At 39.7% G+C, this 9,694-nt stretch overlaps 2 long non-coding RNA genes across 2 annotated transcripts; both read right to left on the reverse strand.

Annotated features, from left to right (window-relative positions):
- Positions 1-1,904: 1,904 nt before the first annotated feature.
- LOC138489631 (uncharacterized) lies at positions 1,905-2,498 on the reverse strand. Its single transcript, XR_011274840.1, has 3 exons — positions 2,348-2,498; positions 2,135-2,220; positions 1,905-1,992 (listed from the first exon to the last, which is right to left on the reverse strand). It is a non-coding gene; the product is annotated as an uncharacterized lncRNA (long non-coding RNA).
- A 4,939-nt stretch (positions 2,499-7,437) lies between these two features.
- LOC138489632 (uncharacterized) lies at positions 7,438-8,201 on the reverse strand. The gene is made up of 3 exons (XR_011274841.1): positions 7,943-8,201; positions 7,730-7,815; positions 7,438-7,585 (listed from the first exon to the last, which is right to left on the reverse strand). It is a non-coding gene; the product is annotated as an uncharacterized lncRNA (long non-coding RNA).
- Positions 8,202-9,694: the final 1,493 nt, after the last annotated feature.

A 9,694-nucleotide genomic window follows, 5' to 3' on the forward strand; every position in this document is an offset into this window, starting at 1 on the left:
ACGAGTCTTGTTCAAATTATTTAAAAAGCATTGCCACGGCTGGTACTCCTCCCCCACATTTCTGGTTGTGTTTGTTTTGTACTGAGATGGATGCATGGCGCACACATCTAGTTATTGCACTTCTGATTGGCGAAATGACAGGGCCTTCATGACGCGCAAGCTTGATCTGCCATCTGGACTGCGCGGTGGAATATTCCCTGCGTGTTTAAACTCACAAAACCAAATGGGATTTAAACAACTGGCAAGCAGCGGACGCGCCACGGTGGCGTTATTATCCGCCATTGTTGCTCAATAAGACCCTCGGTGCTTATCACGGCGCATGGTAAGGACCACGCCAGGCAGAGCAGCTTAGCAGCGGCCACTGCCCCTGAAAGCAAACCCCCAACAGTTTAACACGCCAATGAAGGGGGGCTACTACAAAAGAGCCTTGGTTTTTTGCCTTTGCTAACGATGTTGCAAATATCACGAAAAAAAAACATAGGATTGTAATGTATGACACACGGATTGCAAGAAAAAAAATCTCATGAGTTTGGCCAGTCTACGAAAAGCCTTGGCTGTTATTATAAGAAACAAATACCCTAGGGTTATGTTTAAGCAACAATGTGTTTACAAAAACTATCGGGGATCAACAGCTGCTTATTACAGTGGTTGCAATTTTAAGAAAATGTAACTCTATAACACTTTCTGAAAATGTGAAGTTCACTGCAAATCACATCTAATTCAGTAAACGGAAAACAAGAGATGCATGTATTCTATTGACCTTTAGACTGACAGTCTTAGTGAGATTTGTGAAAAGACTATTCAGTTGTGCTACCGCCATTTCAATCTATGACTTGGTGGAGTCCCTCAGGGCTCAACCCTTGCACCCTAGTTTTGTGAGCTGTGCCTATGCTGTTTAGTAGAACTTATGTACTCGTTTGGCAGGTTGTTCTATATGGATTGCAGTAAGTCAGGGGGTTAGCGGGGTGTGGGAGAGGAAGCGCACAGCCTCCTGTACTGGACGGGTATAATCTAAGGTGTCACAAACACTTCTGTACTAGTCTCCAAAAGTAATGCAAAATAATGTTATGGCCCGTGTAGAGGCCGCCACTCACACTGCATGCGCACTTCAATAAACACGCAGGACACGGAGCTGTGCAACATGGGTCTTCATTTATTTCTCACCTTCCTCTAACTGGTTACACCCCGCCCACTTCCCCCCTTCCATCCTCCCGCCTCCCAGTGCCCCAGAACATGTCAACATGACATCTCCCCCCTTTTTAAACGGTGGTCAGTGATAATGTCGAATGGAATAATGTCACAAAAAAAGATCCCGAAGGGAAAAAGGGAGTTCACATGGAGGAGTACTGTATTAATTTGAGTACTCAATTATGGAAATAGAGGCGAGGAAGAAAAGGAGAGCCCAGTCATAAATATTCACATTATCATTTTTAATTAGTAATTTATTACCATTATAAAATTGCATAATATATAAACATCAAATCAACAATAAAATCGATAAATTGATTATAAAATACTTGTCAAATCTAATGCCTCAAGCCATTCAATAGCAGTTTAGTTGCCACAATTCGTAACCTCATGTTACTCAAGGTAAAGCATCGCTGTCTCATTTTAAATTCCATCCAAATAGTCAAAGTGCTATGGAGAGGGCAAATAGTTAACAATTGAATAAAGTGCTAAGTGCAACCAAGTGCTAAGTGCCAAGTTGTTAACAAAGAAATAAAGTACTAAATGCAAAAAAAGTGCTACGTGCCTACTGTACATACATGATCTTAAAATATCATAACAGTTTCGGCGAATTCAACCTATCTGGCTCCATTGAGCGAGTCAGTAGTCGCCTTCCTCAGGGCGCACTAAATATTGCAAATAAAAACCTGGAACGAACTAATGCTTAAATCTTTTGTCTATCATTCAGTAGTTCTTGCAGGTAAAACTTTGTACAATTCATAAGAGCTTGATTGTAGATCTGAAAGTCTGTGGGAGACGTTGACCCTTAATGAAACACATTAAAACAGACAAAATAGAAAAAACAGAAAAAAACTTTGTTAAAATACAGAGTATAATGAGTGAGCCTCCTAATTTTCGATGCCTCTAGCCATGGAAATAAAACCTGGGGATATATATATATATTCACCTAAGTTGGTCCAGAAGTGGTGCCGAAAAATGTGTTTGTTTCGATCCGCCACCCAAACAGGACTGGTGATGCAAATAAATTTACATCTACAAAAGACAAAAGTAAGAAGCTAAAAGAGATATCACTAGATTATCTCAGACTTCGATTGCTAAAACACAGTGTCCCCTGTCTCCACAGAGAGCAGATCAATATGTTACCCCTTCTATTACCAACCTTAAATTGTAGAATGTTTTAGCCTCTAATCGTGTCTGCAATCGACTCTATAATAGATAAGGATAGGGAATATTCCAAATCTTCGAGTCTTCGACGGTGTGGGATCAAGTTGGAAGGAGAGGCCAACAAATGCTAACCCGTAGGTGAAAAAACCCTAAGAAAAAGGTATAGAACAAGGTTTGCATATTAAAGGTTGTAAGCCATTGGGTGCAGCAATTAAAGAAGCGTTTTGAGTTGAAAAAGTAAACTGCATCAAATTAAATGGGTTCAGACAGGGTGGGAGGATGAACTAATGCTTGGATCAGACAAATGCCACTTGCACAAGCCTGTCCTAGTTTGTCATGTTGAAACTGACAATTCTGGACCTCTAGTGCACCCGTTTCAAACCACTGTAATAGTGTCAAAGTTCTAATCTAGGAAAGTCTTTTATCTAGATTATTAAATAGCGGGCTCAGGTTCGCGCCGTCCGATATAGTCTCCTCCACAAGATGTATAAATATGCACAAAACTCGAGACATTAAATCAAGCTAAATATATGTCCTATGTCCTGTCGGTAACATACAAGGAGACTAAATGCGGCTCGCGGAGAGGAGAGCCTACAGATATATATAAAATAGCAAAGTATTCTCACCCGGTACAAGCCTTCTCTTTCGTCTCTGAATGCAGCTGCCTGAAATGCACACCATCCGATGTGGCCTCCGCGGCTGTGTTTATAAACACACGCGGTACTAGAGACAGAAACAAGACTGCGTATGTGCCCTTTGGCCTATAGAGACTAAAAAAGGACTAAAGTACGGTCTCGCCACACAGAAAACCTACAAATGTATAAATGTATGTTAGCAAATGTAGCATGAATGAATGTGCCAACAATATTACCTACTCAGGCTATATTTAAATAACTGGCGTAAAAAAACGCTGTTGAGTGTTGTATTCAACATTGTACGCGAAATAGCACCCTAATCAAATAGGGACTATATGCGTCAATTTTAAGTCCCATAAATGCTCAAAGGGGACTTAATTTCTAAAATACAGGGACCATGGCATAAGTTGCCAAAATGGATGTGTTAAACAATCATCAGCGGACCTGGGTGAGGATCCACTTGCAGTGATCTAGTAAAAAAGTATATATATGTGTGTGTAGCATGTTAAGGTATACAATGGAGCCATTCCTCTTGGCGATTAAGTCCTGTCTCATAACTATTAGTGTTATACATCCACCATTCTTCCCTTTGCGCCAAGCGGGATGCTGTGTTGTTAACATCAGTGCCATAGACTTTTTCCAAAACGCACCATTTCAAGTTGTTCAGATCATGATTGTTTTCGACAAAATGAGACACTAAGGGAGCAGACACAATTTTGTTTCGAATTTTAGATTTATGTTCGCCAATTCTAGTTTTGATAGGCCTAGATGTTCTACCAATGTACGTTAAGGCACAGGGACAGATAATTACGTAAATCACGTTTTTGGTGTTACACGTGGTATGATGATTAAGGTTCCAATTTTTACCATTAATCCCTACAACGGATCCAGTGATTGTAGAAGCACATTGGTTGCAAAAACCACATGGAAAGTGTCCTTGGATGGATTTGCCACCCCACAATCCTGTCACCGTATTCAATTTAGGTCCAGTACTCGACCTGTCGGCTTTAGTGAGCCAACTTTTGAGGTTCTTGCCTTTCTTGAATGCAAAAATAGGTTTTGCAAGTCCTGGATTATTTAGTTGAAGCAGATGCCAATGTTTCATAATGCTTTGTTTGATCTTGTGATGAAAGGTGTTGAAAGTCATAGCGCAAACTAGCCGCTCCTTAGTAATATCTTCCCGGGAATGTTTCTCGAGGAGAATATCTCGATGCTGGGATCTGGCTCTTTTGCGAGCTTGACGAAGTAGGTATTTAGGGTAGCCTCGCTGATGCAGTCTATCTTCAATAATGTTCGCCTGAGTCTTATAGTCTTCCAATTTAGTACAGTTTCGTCTAGCCCTGAGAAACTGACTATAAGGAATGCTCTTGCGCAATGATTCAGGATGAAAACTGTCGAATCTTAAAATAGTGTTCCGATCAGTTTCTTTTCGGTACAGGTCAACAATAATGCAGCCCTCAAAGTTCTTGATTAACAAATCCAAGAACGGCAAAGAGGTGCTATTGGCTGTCATAGTAAATTTGAGGTTCGTATCCATCGCATTTAGCCATGGAAGAAATGCAAGGTGATCTGCCTTTGTTTTGTCCCAGATTATAATTATGTCATCAATATAACGTTTATACAATTTAATGGCATCTCTGTAGGGATTAATGTCTGACAAGATACACCTGTTTTCAAAATTCCACATAAAAAGTGTGGCGTAATTGGGGGCAAATGCTGCCCCCATCGCTGTTCCCTTCACTTGTAGATAATAAGAAGACTTGAAACGAAAATAATTGCGTGAAAGAGCTATCTCAAGTAAATCTATTAGTATTTCAGTGGGAACTACTTGAATGCCTGGCCGTGAGTCCAAAAAGTCTTTCATTATTTTTAAAGATTCCATTTGTGGTATATTGGAGTATAATGACTCCACATCTAAGGTCATAAGTATGTCGGAATCATGATTAAAAGGAAAACCCTCAAGATGTTTAATGGCATCAGTGGTATCAGCCAGGTATGTTTCAGTAGAGGCCGCCAATGGCTTCAGGAAATAATCTAAAAATTGACCAATGGGTTCTAATATAGATCCACATAATGACACAATAGGGCGTCCTGGCGGATTGAGGAGGTCCTTGTGTATTTTGGGAAGTACATATATGAGCGGAGTCCTAGTTCCCTTAATAGTAAGGAAACGAAATTCCTTATCATTAATGGCTCCACTTTCTAGTGCTCGTTGAGCAATCGCTGCAATTTGAGCTCTGATGCTTTCCGTAGGGTCACTCGGAAGTTTCCTGTATATAGCTGAATTGTCAAGCTGGCGCAAAATTTCATTGTCATATTGATGAGAGTCCATGACAACAATTCCACCTCCCTTGTCTGCCTGCTTTATGATTATCGAGGTGTCTGACTTAAGTTCCTGAAGGCTGGCCCAATCCTGTCTACCAAAATTGAAGCAGGAACCCCTGCTATAATTGTTAGATGTATTATAGCAGGAGTTAAAGTCTTTGAGGACCGCCTTTTCAAATACCGCTGTCTCGTCAGAAACCATTTGTAAGGTCGGAGTGAAGGTAGATTTACATTTTAAAGTAGTATGAAGGCCGTCGTCACCATTAACATGGGCTTGATTCCCAAAGAAGTCACGCAAACGTATTTTGCGAAATAAACCACGTAATTCAATCTCTACCTCCATTTTGGAGGGGTTTCTCATAGGAACAAACGAGAAACCCTTCTCCAAAATTCGAGTCTCATATTCACTAAGTTGTCTCTTAGAAATGTTGTATACTGCCGATGGTAGGGCTACCTGCGGTATGACCTTCTCCTGGTTTCGAAATAATTTTGTAATGGGGGGGCCCCTTGATCGGGGGCGGAAAAGGGAGGTTAGGTGGAGGAAAGGGAGTATGTGGGCCTTGAGGAACAAAATTAGCTGGACGGTTATAATTTTGATACTGCCAATATGGACGTCCTCGGCCTCGATTATAACCTCTGTTCCAATTCCTACCCCTATCCCTATTACCTCGAGAGTTTCTAGTAGGATATGATCCACTGCCATTGGATGATGTATCCGAAAAAGTAACTTTCTTTTGAAAGGGGGTAGTGCCCTGTTGAGGATTATTGGGATCTCTCCAATGTCCTGGGCCCTGGTAGTCTGCGGACAAATAAGGATAGGCCGCCTCCTTAGAAAAGGCTAGGATATCCTTTTTAAGTTTGTCCATCTTTTTGTTAGTAGTGATTTTAACAAAATCCTTGGTATGTTTTTCTATAAGCTCTAATTTCTCCTTTATGTTAATGATGGTGGTATCCAAGGCAAATACTGTCTCTGCCTTATCTATTTCATCCCCAATGATGGAACTTTTCTTGAGGGCAGTATTAATTGTTAACAACATCCAGTCCCGACTGCATTTAGTTGCGACTCCTGAGAATAGTGTTTTATATTCTTCATCGTCTATGAATAAGCATGGCTCATTTCTAACCAAAAGGCCCTGGGGAATAATATTCTTTTTTAAATATTCTGTCAACAAGTGACTATGCATTTCTGTTCGAAATTTTTTCTTTTTCAATTTAATAATGCTGTCACTAGTGATCGAAGAACCATCATTGGGGCCCATAGTCCCCTCAATGTTGTCAAAAAATGATGGAACGTTAATGGCATCTGCCAACTGTTCTTCACTGAACAAGACCACATCAGTGGCTGCCATAGTCAGAGAATAATGATAAAGCAGAATTAATCTGCACTTGAAGTAGGGGAACAAAGGGTCTGTAGTGCAGAGAAAGGGTCACTGTGTAAAGCAACACGGGAAAAAATTCCCAAAATATTCCCAAAATATTGTCTCTAATTTCGAACAACCCATGCAACACAAAGTTGTACCAATAATATATCACAACGCATGGGTAACCCCTATACCATGGAACTGGGGAACAACAAAATTACAAAAAAAGATCCCGAAGGGAAAAAGGGAGTTCACATGGAGGAGTACTGTATTAATTTGAGTACTCAATTATGGAAATAGAGGCGAGGAAGAAAAGGAGAGCCCAGTCATAAATATTCACATTATCATTTTTAATTAGTAATTTATTACCATTATAAAATTGCATAATATATAAACATCAAATCAACAATAAAATCGATAAATTGATTATAAAATACTTGTCAAATCTAATGCCTCAAGCCATTCAATAGCAGTTTAGTTGCCACAATTCGTAACCTCATGTTACTCAAGGTAAAGCATCGCTGTCTCATTTTAAATTCCATCCAAATAGTCAAAGTGCTATGGAGAGGGCAAATAGTTAACAATTGAATAAAGTGCTAAGTGCAACCAAGTGCTAAGTGCCAAGTTGTTAACAAAGAAATAAAGTACTAAATGCAAAAAAAGTGCTACGTGCCTACTGTACATACATGATCTTAAAATATCATAACAGTTTCGGCGAATTCAACCGATCTGGCTCCATTGAGCGATTCAGTAGTCGCCTTCCTCAGGGCGCACTAAATATTGCAAATAAAAACCTGGAACGAACTAATGCTTAAATTTTTTGTCTATCATTCAGTAGTTCTTGCAGGTAAAACTTTGTACAATTCATAAGAGCTTGATTGTAGATCTGAAAGTCTGTGGGAGACGTTGACCCTTAATGAAACACATTAAAACAGACAAAATAGAAAAAACAGAAAAAAACTTTGTTAAAATACAGAGTATAATGAGTGAGCCTCCTAATTTTCGATGCCTCTAGCCATGGAAATAAAACCTGGGGATATATATATATATATTCACCTAAGTTGGTCCAGAAGTGGTGCCGAAAAATGTGTTTGTTTCGATCCGCCACCCAAACAGGACTGGTGATGCAAATAAATTTACATCTACAAAAGACAAAAGTAAGAAGCTAAAAGAGATATCACTAGATTATCTCAGACTTCGATTGCTAAAACACAGTGTCCCCTGTCTCCACAGAGAGCAGATCAATATGTTACCCCTTCTATTACCAACCTTAAATTGTAGAATGTTTTAGCCTCTAATCGTGTCTGCAATCGACTCTATAATAGATAAGGATAGGGAATATTCCAAATCTTCGAGTCTTCGACGGTGTGGGATCAAGTTGGAAGGAGAGGCCAACAAATGCTAACCCGTAGGTGAAAAAACCCTAAGAAAAAGGTATAGAACAAGGTTTGCATATTAAAGGTTGTAAGCCATTAGGTGCAGCAATTAAAGAAGCGTTTTGAGTTGAAAAAGTAAACTGCATCAAATTAAATGGGTTCAGACAGGGTGGGAGGATGAACTAATGCTTGGATCAGACAAATGCCACTTGCACAAGCCTGTCCTAGTTTGTCATGTTGAAACTGACAATTCTGGACCTCTAGTGCACCCGTTTCAAACCACTGTAATAGTGTCAAAGTTCTAATCTAGGAAAGTCTTTTATCTAGATTATTAAATAGCGGGCTCAGGTTCGCGCCGTCCGATATAGTCTCCTCCACAAGATGTATAAATATGCACAAAACTCGAGACATTAAATCAAGCTAAATATATGTCCTATGTCCTGTCGGTAACATACAAGGAGACTAAATGCGGCTCGCGGAGAGGAGAGCCTACAGATATATATAAAATAGCAAAGTATTCTCACCCGGTACAAGCCTTCTCTTTCGTCTCTGAATGCAGCTGCCTGAAATGCACACCATCCGATGTGGCCTCCGCGGCTGTGTTTATAAACACACGCGGTACTAGAGACAGAAACAAGACTGCGTATGTGCCCTTTGGCCTATAGAGACTAAAAATGGAATAATGTCGACAGTCAAAATGTGGAAAAAAAAATGTCGAAAAAAATAATGTAGAAAAGCAATAATGTCAAATTTTTTTCTACATTTTTTCGAATTTTTAGAAAAAATAAAATAAATATATATATAATTAAAATGTGTTGAATATGAGGGGTGAGAGGGTGGTGGGGGGTGGCAGGGGGGTGTTTGGTGAGGTGGGTTTGGGGGGAATGATATTTTCCTTGTTTATTTATTTATTGAATAAATAAATAAATAAATAAATAAATAAATAAATATATAATTAAAATGTGTTGAATATGAGGGGTGAGAGGGTGGTGGGGGGGGTGGCAGGGGGGTGTTTGGTGAGGGGGGGTTGGGGGGGAACCCCCCTATTAAATGATATTTTCCTTGTTTATTTATTTATTGAATAAATAAATAAATACATATATAATTAAAATGTGTTGAGTATGAGGGGTGAGAGGGTGGTGGGGGGGTGAGAGGGGGGTGGCAGGGGGGTGTTGGGTGAGGGGGGTTGGGGGGGAACCCCCCACCCCTAGTAAATGATACTCTTCTTGTTTATTTATTTATTGAATAAATAAATAAATAAATAAATAAATATATAATTAAAATGTGTTGAGTATGAGGGGTGAGAGGGTGGTGGGGGGATGGGGGGTAGCAGGGGGGTGTTGGGTGAGGGGGGTTGGGGGGACTCTTCTTGTTTATGTATTTGATAGTGCTAAATGACATTTTTTTGACTTTTTTTTGACATTTTTTTTTCTAAAAATGGACTCTTGTCATTATAAGTATAGGTTTTCGACATTATTGTTTTTGACATTTTTTTTCGACATTTTTGTAAGTCGACATTTTTTTTTCGAAATTATCACTATAAACCTTTTTAAACAGTTACTGGATGGGTCACAACAGGTGATGGCCCAACATGGTTAACTAAGCCATCTCTTCAATTAAGCGGCGAGGCTTGTTTCGAGCTCAC

The sequence above is a fragment of the Ambystoma mexicanum genome, chromosome 9 (genome assembly GCF_040938575.1).
Source record: "Ambystoma mexicanum isolate Mex_15411 chromosome 9, UKY_AmexF1_1, whole genome shotgun sequence".
In the NCBI taxonomy this organism is placed as follows: Eukaryota; Metazoa; Chordata; class Amphibia; order Caudata; family Ambystomatidae; genus Ambystoma; species Ambystoma mexicanum.